Source organism: Melitaea cinxia, chromosome 1 (assembly GCF_905220565.1).
Source record: "Melitaea cinxia chromosome 1, ilMelCinx1.1, whole genome shotgun sequence".
Lineage (NCBI taxonomy): Eukaryota > Metazoa > Arthropoda > Insecta > Lepidoptera > Nymphalidae > Melitaea > Melitaea cinxia.
This window is the reverse complement of record NC_059394.1, coordinates 15605097-15631778: the sequence shown is the minus strand read 5'-3', so window position 1 is coordinate 15631778 and position 26682 is coordinate 15605097. Positions and strand designations below refer to the sequence as shown.

The following is a 26682-nucleotide window of genomic DNA, read 5'->3' as shown; positions in this document are numbered from 1 at the left end:
ATTTTGAAAAAGTAAACAAAAGTTTATAATTGATATTTTTTGTGAAGTTAAGTGATTTAGATCTTGATGAGAGTAAGAAACACGTACTATACGCATACATTTAAAGGAAAAAAAATGAAATTTTAAATATTATAGCAGCACATGAAGTTAGTACTTTTGGCTATGTGAAACGTTCACATTTTATTGCATATATTTTTAAAAATTGATCGCCTAAACATAATTTGAGTGACTTTTAGTGTATTTTTTGTAAATTGGTAACTCTATAAGCTTGGATAATCGTTCATTTTAGTCTCCTCTTTTTCTGACCGGTTACAAAGTGTAATAAATTTGACAACCATTAGTAGTATTTTTTATCTCCTCTTTGCGAGCATCGTTACCCTCCTTCTGTCCTCCTCGTTATTCTCTAGACTAGACGCTTTCCCCTATCACTCTAAGTACGCTTTTGCATCATTCAAAAGCGTTTTCACAAAGTTATAGTGTAGATAATCCGCACTTTAACACGATTACATCGGATGTAAGCTCTCTCTTCTTTACCGCAACTAAAATCTACCTATATATTAATACGTGAAGCAAAAAATTTGTAACCCCTTTTTACGAAAATTGCGCGGAATGGGGAATATGAAATTTCGTACACTTATAGTTTATATAGAGAATGACCGCGGAATGCTATTTTTTTTTAATACAATAAATCGGTAAAAATAATGTTACACACACTACGATGTATTTGACACACACACGCATATACCTCTTTTGTTTATTTTTATAGAATTACTAGCTGACCTGGCAAACTTCGTATCGCCTTATTTTTTTTCTTAAATATAATAATTACATATATCAAAACAAAATATACCCTATCTTTCAAGTTGGATCAAACTGCACACGGTGTGCAAATTTGATTAAAATCGATTAAGTAGTTTAAGAGTTCATCGTGGACAAACATTGTGACACGAGATTTATATATATTAAGATAGTCTTTAGCAACCGACCCCAATAATGTTCAAACTTACAATTTAAATTAATCATGGTCGAATTTTGATCACTAGGCGACCACTAGTATGTAGTAAAAAGGGTAAAAATATAGTTACCGCATTAACTGTTGTTGTGACGTAACAATCTGGTTAAAAATGAAGGTCGAGGTTTGTTCGATCGTGCTTATTTTAGGTTTTAGGTTTAAAATTGAGTCTAGAAAACTTCGACCTACACAGTTATTTTAAGCCAACTACAAAAAAAAGAGGAGATTCTAAAATCGACTTGTATTTTTATTTTCTCATTACTTTGTACTGGGTTTACCGATTTTTATGATTATTTTTTTTATCAAAAAATGGAGCTTGTCATGTGGTTCTAATTACATTTCATCGAAATTTAACAAGTTCTTTTTGAGTTATTTCTAATAATGCGTATTTAATTCATTAATTTTTGACCACCCACGCCTTGTCTACTGCAAAGTCAATTTTTTTTGGTTTGATTTAAGGAGTTGGATAGAAAAAGTTGGGGATAAATTCAGTTCGTGTCAAATATAATATTGAATAATTATTGAATTAAAATCTATGTCTTGGATGTTAATGTTGAACTTAAGTGTAAAGTTGAATGCATCTAATAATCTCGTCTTTATCGAAATAAATGTTTCAAATTTAAGAGGCGACTAAATTCATAATATAATAAAAAACCTACGAAAATGAGATCATATGTTTTCAATGTTTTCTTCGTGTCGTAAGAGGCGATTAAGGGTTCACAGTTCCACTACCACCCTGGAATTTAAAAAGCCGACCGATGGCGGGATAACCCTCCAACTGCTAGCTTTGGAATACACAAGCCGAAGACGGGCTTCGGCGCGACAAAGCCAGCCCTACGGTCACCTACCCGCCTGCCCAGCGTGGTGACTATGGGCAACACACATGAGTTCACGCCATTTTTGGCACGTACTTATATGCCTATATCCGTTGTGGACTGCGGTAGGCTGATATTTATGGATATCTAAGGTAACAAATATTTGTACTAAAAATTGTAAGATGTCAAATACTTTTGTTAGTCTATTTAAACAAACATAGATTGTTAAAATACTTATTTCAACTATATGGAACCCATTTAAGAGCTTAATTAAATATCAAATAATCCATTGTTCTCAAGTTCACCGACAATACAATTGAGATTTACATGGGTGCCAAGTTCTGTGTTCACTCGGGATGAAATTTAAACAGTTCATTTGACTCGTCTTTTTTTACATTCATGATTTATTATTAGTAAGTTTGTGTACTTTGTATTTGTTGTGGACTTATACCACTAGGTTCATGTATTTGGTTTTTTGGTAAAGCTCAGACTTATATGGTCAATCGTATTTAAGGTTAGGTTGATTTACGAGCTCGTCTCTCGGCGCGGATGTGTCGATTTGGGGGTTTAGTGGAGGTGCTTCGGGTACTTCTCTGTTTTTATCAGAGCGGACCTGTGAGCGCACGTTCGCTCGCCCACGTTGTGGCGCGATAAGTGAGTTAGTCATAAAGTTCCCACTTTTAAACGCTAATATATCGATTATTCTTTGAGATAGTTAATAAAAAATTAAATTCTTTACAAGCTCGAGGGCTTTAATAATTGTGCAAAATTTTATGCATGCACATTAAATTTAAAAATTGAATAAAAAATGTATATATTTTTCAAACAATAAATGATATAAGAAACTATAATCTTCTTACTCATCGACCACGATGTAGGTAATTGGAGCCAACATGCGGTGAAGCCATACTGGCCCTTCAGTCACGACAGATTTCTATGATAACCTTACGCTCGGAATGGATAATTCAATCTGATAATATCTTTTAAAAGTGAAGTTTTCTCCTCTTTATTTTTCATTATCTAGCGGGCCCGATAGGTATTATTCTGCCTGAAAATATGGTGGTATTCGATTACAGCGTCTTTTACCTGTATATAATGTTTACGTCGAATTAGTCCTACCGTTTACTTAAAATGTATTTATATAAATACACATAGAAGAATTATTGTAAATTATTATTATTATTTATTTACATTAACTTATTAAAGAAAACAGAATGAAGATATATTTTTTATCTTATATATAAAATTATATTCTAGTTTAAAGAGTTTGTAATTTTTTGTTAAAATAAATCAGTCTTAATAAAAGGCATTAATTTAATGCTTAGGTTGGGTTGAGAATTATCGTATGGCTGAATAAATACCTCTGACCTCAATCCAGATATTTTAATGAGCCACGATCTATTTCAAATTCTACGGACAATATTCCTCAATTTTCCTTTTGAAATATTAAATAGCTCCTAAGAAACTCTACTTAGCAAATCTAATATCGCTTAATAAAAATTTACTGTTTATAATTTCCAGTGAAATTTCAAGGCCTTGCTTAATACGTACATGGCAATACTTGTACATAATACGCAATACCTACTTAATAATGCTAGATACTTAATTGTAAGCGTTATTAACACTTAGGTTTTAACTCGATGTGCGCTAATGTAGTTTATTACTTATCTCTTTGTGTTACTTATCAATGTTGTAGAGCTAAAATGCTGACGAGCTTGTCAATGTAGCCTTACTTAAAAAAAACCTAAACTGAAACTGTCCAACTTTGTTATATTAATTTAGATTGTTAATCATACCCGAAAGAATGTTGTGACCGTCAATAAATTCAAAAATTGTTTATATTAATACACATCCCGCATAGCTTTTATTATTTATTATAACCACTCCATTCCCATGATATGTAGCCCTATGCTTTACTTACTATAAATAAAGTAATAAAAAACGAACCTTTAAATTTTATTGTATTATATTACGTTTATTTAGATGAATATTATCAGTAACATAGATTACGGAAACAAAATATTCTATCTGTTTCATACGACAAAGGATGAATGTAAATTCAGTGTGATATACAAACCACACATACTAAGACAATACATACAGTTTCCGGAACTTCCTCGCATAGGTATTTGTGGAAAGACATACAAAGCGTATAACTATTACGTGGTTCTAAATATAGATACGTTATTCTAATACGTACATGTTATGCCTCATTCCCGCGTAGACTATTTAAAAAAAAATTACACAAACATTAATTAACATGGGTATTAAAAATACAGTTTGTCTTCCATTATGATGTTAATACAAAATAAGATATGTAACTGTCTCACTGTGCGAACTTTATTCCACCATAATACAATATAATTAATAATATATGTAATATAATTATACTTAATATAATGTAGCTAAATAAAATCTTTTTTAAATATGACGAGTTTCTTTTCAGATTTTCTTTTATAGATACATAGGTACCATGTACTGATAATATCATACACTACAAAAAATATAATATGTATACATTCCTCGTAATTTTTTATTGGGTGTACCGATTTTGATAATTCTGTTTTTTTTTTGTTCATAGCACTTTGTATGGTCTTTTTCTGAATTCAGTGTTTTTAATATAAGATGTTTCAAATAGTTAATAATCTCGACCACGAGTAGCACGACTACACAGAGAAAGAGAGATGAAGAATTATTTTTTAATTTGTGATTATTGCATTAGGCATGAAATTGAAGGATAAGTCAAATCATTCTCTCTTTGTGCATGTCTCTGACTGCATGTTATCTACGACGTTGCATAAAGTTTCGAAGGACTACCGTATTAATATATTTTAAATGTACAGCACAAAATGTTTGATATTGTTTCTATTTATTTCGCTGACTTTGTGTGCATATTGAATTTTTATCTTGTTCCAGCTTTTTCAGTTGATTTTCTATTAGTTGTTCTTCACACAGGCGGGTTTTTTGTTTTTTGTTTAATTATTATTTTATTTATGTCTTTTTAGTCAGACAAATTACGTAATCGGTTCAATTCATTAAAACAGTTTACATCATGTGGTTGATTAAGTAATTTTTTAGGGTCAAGAGAACTGATAGCAAGCCCGGAGAAAGATCTCTCTCTGCTCAAAGCAACGTATGCCTGACCTTTAGCAAATAGGTGACTGCTTAAGTCAACAACTATTATACTATATATAATGAAATTATTATTAAAATTATTTGTTTGTATTTGGTATTATGTATTTGTTATTGATTTTATTAATGTAATTGTAAATTGGTGTGACATTTATTAATTTTTATTTGTAATTTTAATTGTATGTTTTTTTTTAACCATTGTATTTTATTAAAAAGACTACAACCCGAAGCTGATCGTCGCCTAGGAGGCGAGTTTGGTATGGCATACGCGTGGGAAAGAGCAAAGTCCACATTTTTTAAACTTTAATATTGTATTACTTTATTAGTATTACGGTAATAATAATCATGATATACCTTTTTAAAATCCTTGTATTGTGCCCTTCAATTTGATACCCATATTGTAGTATTCGAGAAAAAAAATTTTTTTTTTCATTAACTACAATGACTTCGCGCAGGCGCCATGTTTGATTTTTTTTAATGTCACCTATCTAAGAACACTTGGGCAGCTAAGACGAACCTAACGATACCTGAATTATGTAAATCCGTTCAGTGGTTCTGGAAATATAAGGTAGTAAAGAATATTACATACAAACATACATACATACAAGATACGCGCGAAAAACATAACCCTTCCTTGGCAGTCGGGTAATAAATAGATAGACATTTGAAATTGGTATAATTAACTATTACGATTGTATGATTATTTTACTCCATATTCAAAATGGAGTAAAATGGAATAACGTAAATATTACTCCTAAATTTATTGTGAACTGAAAATGATTGACTGGTCATCTATCAAGAAAACACTTATATTTTAATGTTCACACGGGGATTAACGCGAACAAAATTTTAAGGTAAAATATATTACCCGTGTGAACATTAAAATATAATAATGCAACGCGAAAGTTTAAAAGTTGTTATAAGAAAACACTTTTTGCATGTAGCATGAAATCATAAATCTAATTGGCATGGCTAATGGCATAAAATTGAAAGATAAGTCAAATCATTCTCTCTTTGTGCATGTCTCCGACTGCACGTTATGTACGATGTTGCATAAAATTTCGAAGGACTACCTATTGATATTTTGAAGTGTACAGTAAATAAACGTTTGTTATTGTTTCGATTTATTTCGTTGGCTTGGTGTAATTATTGAATTTTTATCTTGTTCCAGCCTTTTCAGTTGATTTTCTATTAGTTGTTCTTCACGCAGACAGGTTATTTTTATATATTTTTAATATATGAAAAAAACCTTATATATTTAATATTTTAGTGCATAATTATTGTAATAACAATTGTTTAAAATAATTGTAGTTTATTAAATAAATAGATTATGACTTTAAAGTCTTAAATTAATTGATTTTTTGGTTGGAATGATTGTGATCTTAGATTCTTTACCTAAATTCTTCAGATTGATATAATAATACTCTATCAAGTTTTGCAATGAATAACAGAATATTAAAATTTGGACGCGAGATTGCTATTAATTATTAACTAAAGTAAATTACCCGGTCGACGTGGTCTCTCATGTTACTGGCATGATTAAATTTACTTGACTATCTTCAGGATCATAAGCTTCTCCCTTAGTTTATTGAGGTTCGAAATTTCATACACGTGAATGTCGATATGTTAGGAGCAGACACTTCGATAATTATTTAGGATTCACTACTGTCAAAAGTAAATTTATGATTGACAGCTCCATTAAAACGTGACAAACAAGTGTCTATAACAGTATAGTTATGTAGTACAAACTAACACGTAATTAACAATGTAAATGGTTCGAAAAAGAATATATATATATATATATATATATATATATATATATATATATATATTCCCATATCGTTAAATGGCCATCGTATTATTTGAGCCTATACCGTATAAAATTATTCATAATATATAATAAACTTAACGACTTCTATAAAATGAGATAGCGTTAGTAGCAATGACGCAATTTTGACCTAATATAATTACCACTATTATCAACCGTTTTTGCTAAATAATGAATGTTTGTAATAGATAAATAAATTTTATTAATTGACAATTAATTAACACTAGCCGATCTCTCAAAAGTAATATATAAAAACTTTTTACGAAGTAATTTTCATCGGGTTTTAATATAAACCCGTAAAAGCTTACGGAATATTCACGCCACGCAGTTGACTAGAAGGAGTCTTTAAAAATATAAGTGATTTTTCGGATAAACGCGCTACAAAATTATGCCATTAGTGGACTTTTAAAAATCAAAGCCTTCAATACTTTTGCTTTAATAAAGATATTTAAATTTTAAATACTGAAATTTTGGACGACAAATACTCAAGATGAAGTCAATTATAAGGAAAAGGCGTCGATTTAAATTATCGTCTATCGCAACGTCTTTTGTTTAATAACTGGGAGTATTATTCCTTCAAGCAGTAGGTACAGTAGATTTGTAACAATTGACATTGTCAACTATTGAATATCAATAGTAACACATTTAGATTCCGTTAGCCTTTGGAAAATATTCCTATGTTAGGGTAGATGTGTAGCCGTAAACGCTTTATATGTGAAATATAGAAACGACAGGGTGTTTGAAACTAGGTGCGTTATTTTATTACCTATATTATGTCACAACATGCCTAATAACCTACCATTAATAGTAGCTTTTGCTTTTTATGTGTTTTATAAGAAGAATACAGTTTTTGTTTATTACATAATTCCACTTTAATTCATTATTTTTTTTTATAAAATCTAATAAGTATGGAAGTAAATACACCTAAGGTTAGAATCAATTTAGGGACTAATCTCGCGTCTGGTGTTATCTACTTAAGAGTTTTTGGAGACTGTAGACGTCATCATTATCATCATCATCATTACAGTCTATACAGTCCACTGCTGGACATAGGCCTCCACAAGTTTACGCCAAAAATAACGTGAACTCATGTGTTTTGCCCATAGTCACCACGCTGGGCAGGCGGGTTGGTGACCGCAGTACTGGCTTTGTCGCACTGTAGACGTACATTGCAGTATTAAGACGCACTGCAAGAAGAAGAAGGAAGAAGTGTGTTAAAAGGAATATTAGGAAATGTATACTTATGCGCCATTAACTACTATTTTTTTTATTATACACCCAATGGCAAAGTTATATGCGTTTACGTCAAAAGGTCGGTAACAAAAACGAGACATTTATATTTCTGATCATTTGCGAAACACAATAATTTAAATGTCACAATTTTTTAAAAATAGGTACCATTCTATTCCAGAATATCAAAAAAATATATATATATGAAAATTTCATTTGCAGTTAGATTTTTTTTAATTTTCATTGATAAAAATACAATAGAAAATGTAACAAAGGTTGAAAATTTGCATAAATGGATTAAGCGTGGCGGAGCTCTTTCCGCACCATTTTTTGAATGTACCTATTCACCGCGGATACAGTTGTCTCAGGTGACCTAGTAGAACAATAAGATTTAAAGTGTTGCCTAACAAACAAAACGGGTCGACCCACCGTAAATATTCTCTAGTAACAATCTTTTTATCACATTACTAAATTTTCACGAAATAACACTAACAATATATCCTATAAAGTTTTGCTGTTTCTAAGTTGTGAACCTTAAATTCAAAAGATTCTTTATATTTTGAGTTTAAAGTCATGTATATATGTATATATATATATATATATATATATATATTAATGTATAGAATTTTAGTGTGTGCCTATTGCATTTTTTTAAATACATACTATTACTTACACACAACACTTTATGTACCTAATTTCAAATATTTGTCAGTGTGAGGATCAAGCAAAATAGATTTTGGTCTTGCCGAGGCTGCTGAGAACCGATGTGTCTTGTCGTCAGATGTCACTGCCAACATCTGTCTACCCTCTGACTAGACTCTTTAACAGCCATTGTTTTTATTTCTATTTTATTTTCATATTATTTTCTCTATAATTATGAAAATATACCGGACTTTACATTCATTGATTCGGTTTAATGGTACTCAACGGTGATGCATCAAATTAAAACTTTTCTATCAACCTTCTTGGTGTTTTCCCCATTCAACGTAACGTTTGCGATTATTTGTGCTATTTTCGCACTATTAGATGTCATCATACCAAAAAAGTGAATGAAATCGTCTTTTGATAACCTATCCCTGTATTAATTTGACTTCAAATATAAAATGAATATGAAGTAATACCATTACGTTTATTTTATAAAAGATTCAATATATTTTATCTAATATTATTAAATGAATAAAACATGAGGGGCGAAACAAAATCCAACGTTTTATTCTCTCACCGAGTTCTAACGTGGAGCTAAACAAAGAAAAATCATTGTATCGGTAAATGCTAAATTTATTCTTTTAGCGTAACAGAAATGTGTAAATGGAAAATAAAAAGGGCTTAATTTAATATTATCGGTGCTACAATCTATACTAATTTTATAAAGCTGAAGAATTTGTTTGTTTGAACGCACTAATCTCAAGAACTATTGGTCCGATTTGAAGAATTCTTTCAGTACCTATTAGTTTTTTTTTAAGTTTAGGATAACAATTTTTTTCTCCAACTGAAAAAGAAGTTTATTTTACTAAGTAGTATACATAGTTTATTAAGGAAAATTTCACTCGTTCATTTATGTTACTTAGTCGTCGTATTATGGTTTTGAAAAGAGGTTTTACGAACATAGAAGAAATTGTGGATATAGCTTATGAAATGACAAATCTATGTATTATATTGAAAGTGAATGGCAGAATCTTTAGGTATGTTAAAGATGAAAAATATAAATTAATTAACACATTGTGTTTTCTCGCAAACGAAAAAAAAACCGACTTCAATTACATCGACGAGTAATACAACGTAGATCGACGTAAAAATAGTCAAGTAACTACGCGTTCTCAAAGATTACTCAAAAAGTAGTTATCAGATCTTAATAAAATTTATATGTGACCACATGACAAACATCAGCTTTCGATTAAATTAAAAATTATTAAAATCGGTACACCCAGTAAAAAGTTATTGCGGATTTTCAAGAAGTTTCCTCGATTTCTCTAGGATCCCATCATCAGATCCTGGTTTCCTTATCATGGTACTAAACTAGGGATATCTTCTTTCCAACAAAAAAAGAAGTATCAAAATCGGTACATCCAGTAGAAAGTTATGCGGTATAATACAACGTAGGTCGACGAAAAAAGCGTCAAGTAAAAACGCATTATTAGATATAACTCGAAAAGTAGTTGTTAGATCTCAAATAAATTTAAATGGGACTAATTGACAAACACCACCTTTCGATTAAAAAAAAATTGTCGAAATCGGTCAATCGGAATCGGACACGGTCAAAAGTTCTGATGTAACATACGTAAGAAAATACAGTCGAATTGAGAACCACCTCCTTTTTTGGAAGTCGGTTAAAAATGAAAATGAATTTGTCTGTGACACGACTAATAAAATTATTTTTAACAATTATAGATGATCATATTTGTAGCTGTAGTTAGAAACAAACATACACAGTCATTAGCAGAGCTCTATTAGTGGCTAAGGAGTTATTGTAATCACTAGGTGATGTGAACACACTTATGCCATTAATTTAATTACTCGCTTTGCTGTCTAATTCCAGCTGTCTCCGATTAACGTTGACTGCTCGCTTTGTGTTCAATACGTAAAATAAATTAAAAGTAAAAAACTTTTTAAATTACAAGCTTTTATTTCAAATGCGCTAAAAAGAATAAAATAATATTTTCCTTTAAAGCTTAGATAACATTTAAGTACTCGTATTTACTTAGTTTTAAAACTTTAAAAATTAAAATAAAATATAATAACTTATTTAAATTCCTCATTTTTATACAAATGTAAATCTCTTCACTACATATATTAATACACAATATTAATACTGGTAATGGTAATAATTTTTGCCAGTTCCAGTTTTCACAAAATTAAATAAAATTACTATTTTCCATTTCATGTATATTACGATTGATTATCTTTAAAACCTAATAATTTCATCATCATCATCATTACAGCCTATACAGTCCACTGCTGGACATAGGCCTCCACAAGTTTACGTCAAAAATAACGTGAACTCATGTGTTTTGCCCATAGTCACCACGCTGGGCAGGCGGGTTGGTGACCGCAGTACTGGCTTTGTCGCACCGAAGACGCTGCTGCCCGTCTTCGGCCTGTGTATTTCAAAGCCAGCAGTTGGATGGTTATCCCGCCATCGGTCGGCTTCTTAAGTTCCAAGGTGGTTGTGGAACCTTGTTATCCCTTAGTCGCCTCTTACGACACCCACAGGAAGAGAGGGGGTGGCTAAATTCTTTAGTGCCGTAGCCACACAGCACACCTAATAATTTAAGTTGAGGCATTCCTCAAGAGTTATCGCAAAATACAAACTAAAGTAAATTAAAATAAATCACGAATGCAACCACCTTCGCACAGCGCCTCTCACTGTTGCTAAGATCGTTACGTATTTCTCTACAATACCGGGATGGTTAAAAAATTAATATGAAATGACATGATATGAGAGACTAAAACGTACTTACTGACTTAAACTAAACTTAAGTACAATCCGTGTGTCCTCTCTGTCTTTTCAAAGGTATTTGCCAACATGCTTATCATCTAACACGAAAAAGTTACTCTATGATGATTAATTTATTTTTGTGCCTAACAAACTGTGCACGTGACTTCATGCGCGTTAACACATTTTACTTTTATCTTCCTTTCAAGCGAACCGAAATGAATTTCGCGATAAAAAGTAGACACTTTCCTACCTCGTTACATGAACTCATTCACTTCATTTTCATTTCAATCCAATCGATACATTTAGCGTGATCAAAGTCATAGATAGAGTCAGAGTAAACTCATCAATTTGTACTTGAATGTTGAATCTGGTCACCAGTGTCCATTCCAACCAAACCATGGTCTAAAATAAAAATCAAAACAAATTATGATCATGTTTTTAGAAATATTCTCGAAAATAGTAGATAAGTATTTCCCAAGAAAGTAAATAGTGTACCCCTGGCAAGGGTCTACCACTTACCATGTCTGCTTCAGCCACTAACTATTGGCGTCTCGTGGATGAGAAAATTATCAGGGAGTTGAGCTGACACCGTAAGGGTGAATATAATTTCACACAAGCTTAACATACCTTAGAAGTATTCAACTTACTCTACTCAATTTACAACTTACGAACTAAATACTTACAATTGTGTAAGTAATGTTGTATCTCTGTTCAAGATATATTCTAGTCCTCAAAGCACAAGTAATTTATGGGCTCATTTCACTCAAAAAGTATACAGAAGTTCTTACATTACTTTACAAGGAGGCTGATAGGGTTGCAAAAAAAAATACTGACTGCGCATTAAATATTTATAGAGATTTGTTTTTTATTGATTATTTAAAAATATAACGCCTAAAATATACGCCGTAAATTATGTATAAATGAGATATTTTTTTTATGTTAGCTACCAGACTGGACAATTTAGCTGAAAATAATATTGTTCTAAAATCTCACTGGACGAGGTTTGAGCTGTTAATTTTAATTCGTATTAAAATATATTTTTAGGACTTACAACTAACACCTATACTAAAAATTATTGTCGAGCAATACAATAAAACAAAAATTATTATGATGATGAATGAGTTTACGAATAAAGTTATCCATGTAGTACTAATTAATAATAATGTTGTAATTTACGTTTGAACGGTTGGTTAACCGAATGCGCAATAATTGTGTTTGCTCGCAAACGAAAAAAAAACCGACTTCAATTACATCGACAAGTAATGCAACGTAGATCGACGAAAAAATAGTCAAGCAACCACGCGTTATCAAAGATTACTCAAAAAGTAGTTATCAGATCTCGATAAAATTTATATGTGACCACATGATAAACATCAGCTTGCGATTAAATTAAAAATTATCAAAATCGGTAAACCCAGTAAAAAGTTATTACGGATTTTCGAGAGTTTCCCTCGATTCCTCTGGGATCCCATCATTAGATCCTAGTTTCCTTATCACAGTACCAAACTAGGGATATCCCCTTTCCAACAAAAAAAGAATTATCAAAATCGGTACAACCAGTAGAAAGTGATGCGGTATAATACAACGTAGGTCGACGAAAAAAGCGTCAAGTAAAAACACATTATTAGATATAACTCGAAAAGTAGTTGTTAGATCTCAAATAAATTTAAATGGGACCAATTGGCACACACCACCTTTCGATCAAAACAAAATTTGTCGAAATCGGTCTACCAGGTCAAAAGTTCTGATGTAACATACATAAAAAAATTAAATAAAAATACAGTCGAATTGAGAACCTCCTCCTTTTTTGGAAGTCGGTTAAAAAGAAACAGTGTTTCTTTTACTTTTACCTGAAAACCATTATAAACATTTAGCATGGAAAAAAGGTAACAGATTTCGTAAGCATGAACTGAAAATTCAAAAAAGGTTCACTTTTATTTAAATATATTGTTATGAAAATCTATATGTACCGAAACAATTCCCGAGCGTATAAATTCCAATTTAGCTCCAATCATTTTTCTTAATTTCGTGGAGCTTCACAGTGCAGTAGCCTGTATTGTATGTACGTGTTACAATACGATATAATAAAATACACTAATTAACAGAAATCAATGTCGATTGATCTATCACAAATCACGTAACTCAGTAATTGAATTATTAATAAACACTTCATATTTTTAACAAGATGTTATATTTACTATCTCGTTTTTTTATACGACTAGGTTGGCAATTAAGCTTATGACCCACCTGTTGGTAAGCTGTTCTGTAGCCTATAGCCTAGTAGCTAGCAGAAGCATTGCATGCGCGTTGTACAGTACAATAGGAGATCTAGCGACCTTACTCAAGACAGGATTATAACGCTCTTTGAGGCAGTATTATTTAGCTGTGTATCTTCTATAAGGTTAAGGTACTACCCCAGACGGGCTACTCCAGACTTTAGCAGGATATATCCCGCTATACCCTACATCAATGAAAAAATTTCAATTTGATATCTGGTCACTATCAAATATATTTTAAGAACTAACTTAGTTTTTACACGACGCATTGGCGCAGCGGTCAAAGCATTGGCTGGCGCGCTTGCGGCCGCGGGTCGATCCCCGATCATGACCAACATTTTTATTGTCTATGTTTGTGGTTTTATGGGCGGTTATGCTTGTGTTGTGTTTCTGGACCCTCAACACAGAAAAAAATTCAACTGGAGGCCGCTGAGTGGGAAGCGTTTAAATAAATAATTGTGTTTTCTCGGAAAAGGAAAAAAAACCGACGTCAGTTACATCAAAAAGTAATACAACGTAGAAAGACGGAAAAATTGACAAGTAATAAGTATACGCGTTATTAGAGATATCTCAAAAAGCGTTCATCAAATATCGATCACAACTGTACACTGACCGGTTTATGAAACAATTGTGTTTGCAACGAAAAAGAAAACGACTTCATTTGTGTCGACAAGTGTATTACAATTAGAAGATATTTTTTTTATACTTCTGCGAATTTGAACAGCCGACATAAAATGTAAACTATCGAGCTTACCTTTTTTTTTACACGTGGGGAAAATCCATCATGGATACCCTGCAGCGTGGGGGCCAGAGGGTTATGTCAGACTCCTCCTAACTAAAAGACCACCACGTGTGACCAGTCGTCCGCCAGGGTGGGGCGAGATAGGGTTGCGCTAGCATTCGCCACCTCGTCCCGGCCAAAACCTCCGGCGCAATGGTGGGGTGACCTCCCTCACAACAAGGCCACCTCTCAGACGTGTGGGGTCGTGTTGTCCGGCCAGCCGAGGTCCTCCGACTATCGGCCGGCGACCTCTCTATTACGAGGGGGGAGGAGGTGGGCAAACCGTCTCCTCCTTGCCCCCGTACGTCTGCGCCGGAGTGGGACAGCAGTGGCGTCTTCCTATCTGGCTCGCTAGGCGGTCTCCTTCTGCGTCAAACTATCGAGCTTACCTATCTCAAGACTACTTAAACCTTATGATTTATTATTAGATTATATATATAGGTATATATATATACTAGAATTTCTCGTTTAATAGTATTAGATTTATAACGTATCATATTATGATGATTAGTAATATTTTTGGGTGTTAATTTCAGCAATAAATTCAGCAAATGTTATAGAGGTTTTTCAACGAAAAATAAATTTAAAAAATGTTGACGAAGAGGACGTAATTTAACATTCTCGAATACACTCCAGCTTTTTATATTAGATGTAATGTAGATTAGTCGCTGACAGTTGCCTTTATCTGAGTACGGATTTCACTGAGTACCACAAAAGCTTAAATTAACGGATATTAAATTGTGAGAAATGCTCTGCGAAGTAAGTCTTTTATAATCGTATTTTTCCTATTTGGTGACAATTGATACATCCAGATAAATTATTTGCGATTACATTTCATATAAATTGTTAAGTATCATCAACTATATTGTTGTAATAAATGTAAATCCATTGGCTAATTTGGTTTAACGTCTGTTACTGTAGGTACACGTGTATCGTACAATTCGCTTAGTGCTTGTATAACTTACAACCTACTCTAGCACTTTCCGCTTTAAGTGCAATCGATTAAGCTAAAGTGGCCATAAACAACACAAGGTTTTACTCAATGATTGTGGGCTTAAATCTGGACTAATTCTGGTGAATTCATAAGTGCTATGTTTCAGAGAGGTTCTATGACCTAAATCGAGAGTTCTGTCCAATCAAACCACCAAGCCTCTTGTCCAGTGTCAGTGGTTTATTTACAGTAATATATAAAGAATCGTAATATTGAGTCAGAATTTTTTCCGCAACAAATGATGTTTTTAACATACCGTCAACAAGTGAATTTTATCTGATAGCTCGTGCGTAGCGCCGCCGCCGTCATATTCAATTTTCTAGTCCTTTGAAATTCTATACTATTATAGGATTTCCATGTGAAAAAAAATCATATATGACAATTTTAATTCAAATTCCGATTTAGGCCAAGACTATATCGATTTTCCTTTTGAACAATAAGCTATTTTATCTAGGGTAGTAGTGATTTTCTGTGTATTTGAAAACAAAATAGTAGTACTATACCCCCATGATTCCGTGTCATATTGTAAAAAAAGAAACAGACAGATTGACAAATAATGCTTAAAGGGTTTTGTTTAGCCTTAACTTTTTAAATTTTATCTACTTTATTGTATTTTGTATAAGCAATAATATTTGAAAAAGAGATACAACATTTAGGAATGTTAATTATCACTATTTATTTGAGTATGATCCCCAGACAAAAATAATTGCAGTCATTTTCCACAATGTATTTAATTATTTACACAAAATCGACCGAAAATTTTTTAACGAATTATTTTCAGTTTTTGTTTTATTCTTGGAGTTTACTCCTTAAGAAACGATATAAAAGGCGCGATATGAAAAACAGTATAGGGGATTGAAATCGTATGAAACACGAAGCAGTGATGCGAAACGTGAGTGAACGCTTTTAAATATTTATATAGATTAGATATATTTATATATTTCAGATAATTCAATCATCACTTCACCCTATCGTAGTCCACTGCTGGACATAGGCCTCCACAAGTTCGCGCCAGACATTATCAATAGATAGATAGACAGACAGACAAACAGACAGACAGACAGACAGACAGACAGATCGACAGACAGACAGACAGACAGATCGACAGACAGACAGACAGATCGACAGACAGACAGACAGACAGATCGACAGACAGACAGACAGACAGATCGACAGACAGACAGACAGACAGATCGACAGACAGACAGATCGCCAGACAGACAGATCGACAGACAGATCGACAGACAGATCGACAGACAGATCGACAGACAGACAGTCAGACAGATCGACAGACAGACAGACAGACAGATCGACAGACAGATCGACAGACAGATAGACAGACAGTGAGACAGATCGATAGACAGACAGACAGACAGATCGACAGACAGATCGACAGGCAGATCGACAGACAGACAGTCAGACAGATCGACAGACAGACAGACAGACAAATCGACAGACAGACAGACAGGCAGACAGACAGACAGATCGACAGACAGACAGACAGACAGATCGACAGACAGACAGACAGACAGATCGACAGACAGACAGATCGACAGACAGACAGATCGACAGACAGACAAACAGACAGATCGACAGACAGACAGGCAGACAGATAGATCGACAGACAGACAGACAGACAGATCGATAGATAGATAGATAGATAAAAATGTTACTCACAATTCCGCATTCCACATACACAACTAAAAAACAGACAGACAGATAGATAGATAGATAGATAGATAAAAACGTTACTCACAATTCCGCATTCCACATACACAATTAAAAAAGTAAAAATAAAAATAACAACTAAAATATCTATATAAATGGCGCGAACTCATGTGTTTTGCCCATAGTCTAATTCAATAGAACATTTAAAGTTTTAATTATCACGGTAATCGGTCATAGGGAGTAAACTCCAGCAAAGTGTGGAAGTTTACACGAACACTATTTTTTAAATTAACTCAATTGTTAAAAATATAGACCAAATACCTTTAAGAAACTTGTCAAGCTATATTCAATAAAATACTATCCATCATTCGACCTAAAGTAATTTTAGTAATCTTTGACAGATTAATTAATTATTTCCCATCAACTCAGCTGCCAGTATATAATGTTCGCAATTAATTCAACAATGACGGCACAACAAAAATATTTTTACCTAATTCTATCTTTATGTTTCTTCCCACGCAATTTCACCCGATCTCATGGAGTACGATTTCACAGTTCTACTTACACGGAATTTCTATATAAATGATTATAGCTAAACAAATATTATTCGTAAATTACGAATCGTAATAACAAAAATTAAAAAAAGAATTGACTAGAAAAGAGACTGAACTAAAACAAGAACGGACCGGCAACGAATTTAAATAAAAGATTTGGCAGTTGAGCCGTTTAAGGCACGTGTTATACAGAATGTGGGTGTATTTTCATCGATTGATTGATTGATTTTTAAATGTCTTTATTAAATCATCTTATTTGACAAATCGTTTAACAAAAGTTCACTGATTGTTAACATCATATTTATAATACATTTTTAGGCTAACTCACCATTACAAACATACACGTTGAAACACGAAAAAGTAATTATAACATGTTTACACAAAAACACTTTACAGGTATCAGTAGATATAGATAGTATAATATATAAATATATAGTATACGATTAGGTACTAACCTAATCGTATTAGCCGTTTGTAAAACGTTGCACATTTTTAAAATTTACACTTAATACTTATTACACTTAGACAAAGATTATAACAAATTAAAAAATAAAAAGATTTACAAAAGTATTGCTTACAACATACAATATTAATTACACATTTGCTTACAATTTTGTATTTTACAATTAGAATAGAAATAAAAAATAAGGTAATTATGTTCATCGCCGGCAAGAAATTTATGGGGTTGGGGGGAAAGGGGGGGAGGGCGTGTGGGTTTTTCACCCCCCCGGACAACTATTTTCGTGTAAACCCCGTTGTTACAGAGATGTCGTGGTTGAAGTTTTAAGGTTCAATTTTTAAATCGAAAAAAATTAACCTAAGAATAACGCTAGGCACCGGCGCTGCGGCCTCCCGCCGCGCCTCCAGCTTAAAAAAAAACACTCTAGGGGTAGGGCAGACAAAAACCACGTGGACAGTGGGGTGCTCCGATTCGGTTTTGGGTATTTTTCGAATTTCTATAGCTATATTCTAGCACGCAATGTTACTAATTTTATTAGAATATTATGTCTGACGCGTTATTTTGTTTAAAAGTGTCTATTTGTCAGTCGTTAAAGGTTAGTTCGTATCGTATTTTGATCTTGCAATAAAGATCGTTTTTACGTAAATTTGTTTGAAAATAACGCGTGATAGTCGCAGAACGGAGCATGAGTACACTTCCCGCAGCACCAGAATTAAGGTAGAGTCAGAAATAACAAAAATTTAACCTCCCATAAATTAATCTACCTGTGATGTACATCATAGCCAAATATAAATCAATGTAGGTATATAGAAATATTTACTGATCTATGGATCGACAAACGCAATGAAGCCGGTCGCTTGTTTATTAATTAGGTTATGATTCATCAAGAAAGTAGTGATGTGGTAACCTGTACCTTTGTAGAAGATTGTATGTACCGTTGTAGAAGAAAACAACAAAATACCAGGATATCCGCTAACCCTTCTTTTCTTCCCCTTAAATTCTTCTCTTACAAGGAGAAAGAGGCCTATGCCCAGTAGGATGTTAGAGGCTAAATTCATATGCGTATGCGTATTAGATTGATAGAATTAACAATACACGTTTAATTATTCGCGAATGATCCCTTGTTATAATATTTATCATGATTATATGAGTTACTTTAAAAAAGGGGAGGTTCTCCACTCGACTTTATTTTTTAATTAATGTAATTAATGTAATGCAATGTAATTCTAAAAATGTGAAGATTATTCACACATGTATTTATTTAAAATTTAACTATCTGGTTAAATCTATCCATGGTCTAGTTTTACACTATTACGTAATATTTGCTAGACATTTGACAAATCAAAGCGACTGGCGCGTCGTCAGATCGAAATGTAATTACTGTCAGGAAATAATGTAATCGAAAGCTGGCGCGCGCCAGGATTTGAAATGATGCGATTTAATACCAATTTTGTAAACACTTTTTTTATTACCTATGTTAATATTATTCATTTATGTTAATAAACATAACACGAATATGTTTACGTTAATGATGAAAACTATTCTTATCATTCTACATTCCTTTCATGATGACGATTGAGATTTTAAACATCCTTCTTAAAATATTTGCTTAAGATCTGCATATTCATTCTTGTGCATGTATATATCTTATTGTTATCATAAAACTTGATAACCACTATTTAAAAAAGGTTAATAAGCACCATTCCCTCTTGCTCCGTTCGCATTGCCCGATCATACTTTTCGTAACGTTCTCGTTACGCATTCATCGGCTTACTCCCCAAGTCAAGCGTGCGTAAAGTAGTTTTATTTCAAAAAGGTTCTAAAGAAAAAAAAAAGAAAGAAGAAGAGGAGATAGTTCTTCTAAGAAATTTATCATTCTACCGTAATAGAAATTAAATATATTATATAATTGTGATTAATTATAAATTTTAAATAACAAATTCTGAATTTCACATTATACTTTAAAGATATCATCTAATATTTCACAGCAAGCAATATAAAGTTATAGCGTTGTATATATGTTGCAGTCAGAACTCTAAACCAGTCAAAAGTACTATTGACTACCGAAATCAGTCAAAAGTACTTTTGACTGGACAAGTTGGTCAAAAGTGGTTTTGACTGAAAACTATTGGTTATTAGTACTTTTGACTGCAAATTCGCGGTTAAAAATAATTTTGACTGACACTGTCCGTCAAAAGTAGTTTTAACTGCAAAAAAAGCGTCAGTCAAAAGCACTATTTACTCGTTAGATGTGAATAAATTTAGTCAAATGATCCTGATAAACCATAATAAATTTATGCCCGCGATCTTCTTGCGACTGCATGTCAATCAGATCGACTTGGCAGCGGCTGTTCATTTCAGTGTGCAGGATCGGTTTCTAAACCTGACCCATCCTTTTCTTGCTTTTCTTCCTTTAGCATACTTCGCACATTGATAAATATATATTAATCATTTCTTTTGTAACATTAGCGTACTTTTTTGCCGTTTCATTCTTAAGTCTATCGCGACCACCATGCCCTATATAAATATGAGTAGCATCAATAATGTCGTAGACTTCCTCAGCCGGTAAAAATATTTTACAGGTTCTGTGTTTGTAACTAATTTTTTTATACCACAAACTTCAATGTGTTAAAGCGTTGTAGCCTACTGTACTGTAATGATGTTTCCTTTTCATTAAATTTCGCGTCTTCCACATCCATTGCAAACTTTTCAAATTTTTCTTTTGTCATCACATTGAAATGACTATCTTTCATATTTCCATCGCTAAAATTCTTTGCAAAAAGCCTTCTTTCTTTTCGTAGTCACTCATTTTTGTTCTAATATCAGCACGTTCTCCACGTCCATGTGCGGTTGTCGTTATTGTTATCGACCACCTTAACTTTTTAAGAGTAAAGACTGATACAACCAGTCAAAACCACTTTTGACGGAATCATTTAGTCAAAAGTACTTTTAACCAGCTCCATTGGGCAAAAGTACTTTTAACTGTTATTTTAGTTAAAAGTATTATTGACTAAAGCAAACGGTCAAAAGTACTTCTGACTGATTTTGCTAGTCAATAGTGCTTTTGACTGGTTAAGAGTTTTGACTGCAACATATACAAGGAACGAGCGTATCAGTAGCGGCAGTATGTGTAGTGTCGCTTCTCAAAGTGACGTGTGCGATTTATGTAAAGCCTCAAGACATTTATTAACATTCTTACTTGAATAACTCGACTATGCGCGAAGTGCTTAAACAATGTGCAAAGAATTTGTATAAAAGCGACTGAAAATAAAGTGTAAAATATATTATTTTTCGGTTGTCATATCATTTGAGTTTTGTTATTCATCTTTACTAATTCTTAACATTTATGAGATTCGACATAAACGTTAACGATCTGTTAATATTTTATATATACCTACTTATATAAAACTGTAACAGGACCACATCTAAACATTGCAGATGTTTTGAAAAACATCAGTTAAAGCAATAAATAAAAAATAGCAGTTTATTTTTTAGACTCTTATCTGTCTGTCTGTCTCTTTGTATCTTGACAGCGCGTCCGTCACACTGAACCTACGAATAAATTTAAATAAAATTGAGGATATTTTGATGTTGACAACATGCTTTGTATATCGATATTCTTCGGCAAGGTCCCTTTGGGAGATAGTATGAATGATAATATGGTGGAATGATATTATAGAAATGAATTGGTACAATGTATTAAAATTGGTTTTAAGTATTAATTGATTACTTTACTTAATTTATACTTAAATTTAAAAGTTCTTAACTATTATTAACTAAATATTATTATTTTTTGTATTAAAATATTTACTTCTATCATATTTTATTTCCGTAATTAATTTGGTCTTATTTTGCAACGTTATGAGGTACATGATTGATTGATTGATAAAGCTTTTAGCATCTAACTACTAGGCATAGGTCTCTATGTCATTGTAGGATCGATAATCCTCTACGCTGCGCCACTGCGGGTTGGCTGATATATTTCATATCTAAAGTATCATAATAACAGCCGGAAGCGAAAATGTATGTGCTCTCCTAGGCACGGTGGGAAGACCCATAAGGACAGATCCCCAATTCGGAAAGAAATATTTGTACATATACACTTATTCATCCCAAGTGAGAATCAAATCTGCAAAAATGGGTATTTAGGAGTTTACACAGCACACGCACCACTACAACACACACACAAACTCCCAGACCAAAGCAAACATCTATACAGCCAATACAAATGTTTACCATTTGCAGGAATCGAACCCGCGACGATCGACGACGAAGATCGTTGCGCTAACGCATTTATTTTTATTAATTATATTTAAGTACCGCTTGAGTTTTAATCTGGTTTAAAAGCGGCTTTTTCATATGAAGCTCACGCAAAGCCTTTAAAAAGAGAATTTATAAATCCACTCGAAACATGTTTGGAACTGAAATTTATTTAAGCCAAGTAGAGTGCGAGTTTGGTGTTCAACGATTTGTATGAAAATAATTTAAGTAGCAAAGCGTGAGAATAGGATTTTTATTAAATATTGTGTAATGGTTACCCGTGCAAAGGAACATAAAAACTAAGTTTAAAAGTTTACGGTAGGTAGGTATTCGTTTGTGCACGTTATTTCACCATTCAAGCCAGTCCGTACAATTAGGGGTGCCACAATTTAAGTTAAGAACTAAGCTCATTGAAGTAGTCCAGTAACCGTAAACCCCAAAACATTAATCAACTTGAAATGCATAAAATTTAAAATTAAAACACTGTGTAATGCAATGGTATCATAAAACATATGTAAAATATGTAGTCAATGGCATCATAACTTTGTAAACATCATTCACCTTGAACGATATCAAGATTTCAAATTATAAACGTTAAGCAACTCGAATAAGATCAAAATTTAACATTGTCAAAACATGCGTCGATTTACAAATTACGATACACAAAAGAAAGAGTTTTTCTTAATCATTTGTAATGTAATTAGAATACTTTTTATTGATTTAGAACAAACACAATTATGTACTAAAAGAAATAATTGACGGTTCACATATTTAAAACTTTATAATGTCAAAGATATTTTCATTTTTAATCTGTAGACTATCTTTATCTATATGTTAATAAATCGTTTCATTCTGTAAACATTTTTTATTTAAAAAATGAAATGTAAAAGTCTATATATTACTTTTACCTTTAAGAATGTTTAACCCTGGGATGAGGAAATTGCTTATAGAGAGGAAAGCCAATAAATAAAGGAAACGGTACGGATTGTGTGCTATGAAAGTATATGAGTGTTAGTTATTTATCATCTTGGTTAAACTTAATAAATCAGATTGTGACCGTAAATCCTTTGTCAAGACTAACAAATGGTTAAATTAATTGGATATGAGGCTCTAAATACATTATTACGTAAAATTGTTGTTAAATTACTAACTATATATTTATATCAAAATATACAATGAAATTTGAAATGATTGTCTTCATCTAATAAATCTTGGTGACCGCAGGGCTGGCTTTGTCGCACCGAAGACGCTGCTGTCCGTCTTCGGCCTGTGTATTTCGAAGCCAGCAGATGGATGGTTATCCCACCATCGATCGGCTTTATAAGTTTCAAGGTGGTAGTGGAACTGTGTTATCCATTAGTCGCTCCTTATGGCACCCACGAGAAAAGAGGGGTTGGCTATATTTTTACTGCCATAGCCACACAGCTCACACACTGTTGGGCATAGGCCTCTTTCTCCATTTAGGAGAAGGATTGGAGCTTAATCCACCGTATGTTCACTCAATACGTCATTAAAAATCTTTGCACGTTTGTGGTAAAATTCTAAACAATTTACTAACTATTCGTAGAATTTCATTTAATTTTGGCAGTTTCTAGAGAAAAGAAGATCTTAAACAGTGATCACGATTTGTTTGAAATGATTAATAGTTATCAATAAATCCGGCGACAACTCGAATTTTTGTCTCTTTCATAGATCGAAACTTGTTGAAAAAGAAAATTAAAAGATTTACAGACCACATTATCTGTGAGATTGTACAAATAGTAAATTTTAGCAGTACATTACGGTATAGCTTCAAAATCTGTTCAACCTAAACTAAATTTGTAGTGCATCTCTGTGCACACATTTTTAATGATTTTATGAGTACAAATAAGCATCGATAATATGCACGTCAAAAAATGATCTACTTATCCTGTTAAATAACTCCAATGCTGCTATGATTTGGTCTGGGAAAGTGCCGGCGTTCAAGTCAATCAATCACTCTTTGTCCAACCACGTCTGAGCCGGATGCGGGCGAGGACGTCTAAGAAATGCTACGTGACTGATGTTTTTTCAAGCAACTGTTTATTGATGACCATTTACCATGTTCTTACCAAGTTTGGGAACCAGAACGTTGTTATTTTTTTGTTAGCGAAACCTTGTGTTTATCTTGAATAATTTGTTTATAGGATAGCAAAAACCTGGATAAACAATTTTCAAATGGTAAGGATGTACAGTATCCGGCCATGAATAATGTACATCGACTCTTGGAAAGAAATAATTGGCTAATTTCAACTACGTAGAGTATTGTCTCTGACGCACATGTCAGCATTTCGTACGACGGATCTAATAGTGTAAGATCCCAGGCACTCCAAACCCTTCTTTTTTTGAAGGACCAAATATAAACAATAAATTAGTATTAGTGTATACAATAAACGAATTATATTAGCTGCTATATGTGCATTGTGAAGCTGTATATATTTGTAGATATCAAAATACTGACTAAAGTGACTAATATGACTCACTTCACACTAAAACAACTACTCAGTATTTTTACTATTACAAATTATTTTTGAAATGAAGCTTCTTTACGCTCTGATTTGAAACTTATTGAAACGAAAATGCGTAATGATAAAGAGACAAATACACAAATGTATAAGAGAGTGAGATCACTTCGAAGATTCCGCAATGCTTGAAGACAAAAGTTTTCGAGCAATGCGTCCTGCCTGTGTTAACATACGGAGCCGAGACGTGGACACTGACCAAGGGACTGGTCCACAAGTTTAAAGTCGCTCAACGTGCAATGGAACGGGCTATGCTTGGGGTCTCTCTCAAAGACAGGATTAGAAATGAGACTATCCGCGAGAGAACGAAAGCAAACCGACATAGCCCACAGAATTAGCAAGTTGAAGTGGCAGTGGGCTGGTCATCTGTGTCGCAGGACCGATGGCCGTTGGAGTAGACGGGTCCTAGAGTGGAGACCGCGTCTTGGCAAACGCAGTGTGGGACGTCCTCCGGCCCGTTGGACCGACGATCTACGTAAGATTGCCGGTGTAGGCTGGATGAGGATTGCGGAAGACCGGGATGTGTGGCGCGAACTTGGGGAGGCCTATGTCCAGCAGTGGACTGCGATAGGCTGAAGTGATAAGAGAGTGAGATAGAATACACAGTATTTTATTTTCTCGGTGAAAAGAAATTCTCGTAGGTTACTTTTCAGAAGTGTCACTCCTGGCGTGTGTGAATTGCACACACACACTTTTTTATTTATCATTGTTAAAGTGCTTATGTGTCTTATAATACGGTTGAGCAACGATACTAGTGACGAACGAAGAGATAAAAGGATTTAGACCTCATTTGTTACTCCACATGCATGTACATATTTAAATCTACTGATAAATTCATCATCTTCAGATTTTCATCATCTTTTTTCCCCTATTGTATAATCAATTCGTTGTTTAAAGAAATAAATATAACATAGAGCTTTAACATTTTATCAATAAATTTAAAGAACCTACCAATTTGTTACCCAATCTTTCTATTTAGTAATGAAGCGGAAAATTGAACTTCCCGGAGGGTAGGATCATTTTCGATAATTGAATTAATCAATTGTAATAAAGAATTGAAAGTGTCAAAAGACAACTTTTTGTATCCCATTTTGATTTTTCTTTTTTTTTTTTGTTTAAACGGTTCTTATCGCACTTATCATTTTAAGATGTCCAATAGTTTGGCGGCGTTGCCGACTTCCACTTATGAGTCATTCCATGACCAAAGCCTCTTCACAACTGATGAAAGTCGTCAAGTGATTGTGGCGTTTGATATGATAATCGTGGTTACCTAATCCAATATACTTTTAATCTTTAATATTTACCATATAGTCCGTTTCAAACTTTGGAAAATAACGATTGACGATGGTGATGATGATGATAACACCGAATACGACGTATTTAAATGTGTAGTTAAATGTGTATGATGTCATCTAGTACTTGATTGAATCCTTACAAAATTCAAAAGCCATCGCGGGGAATTTGGCATGTTTGGGAAGAATTCTGAGGATCAACATAGGCTTAAAGTTTAGAGACATTCATTTCTAAAAGAAGAGAGACATTACCCAAAAAAAATTGTAGGTAGCATTTATCGAGGTTAAGCCTTGTATGTAACTTACATATTATTGAAGTCATCTGTAAATTCTCGGTGACGGAACGATGTACCCCCGTTCCGTACGTTGTCGTCTCCTGTCAAAAGATTTTCATTGTAATATGAAAT

At 33.1% G+C, this 26682-nt stretch overlaps 1 long non-coding RNA gene across 2 annotated transcripts in view; it reads left to right on the top strand.

The window, feature by feature from the left end:
* The first annotated feature begins 2422 nt into the window (after positions 1 to 2422).
* LOC123657732 overlaps positions 2423 to 26682 on the top strand; it is a 42264-nt gene continuing 18004 nt past the window's right edge. The window contains exon 1 of one of the 2 annotated variants that reach the window (XR_006743754.1): positions 2423 to 2481. This is a non-coding gene — a long non-coding RNA (uncharacterized LOC123657732). Of the gene's footprint in view, positions 2482 to 15145; positions 15270 to 26682 lie in introns of those variants that run through there. The other variant, XR_006743755.1, reaches the window with a different exon arrangement.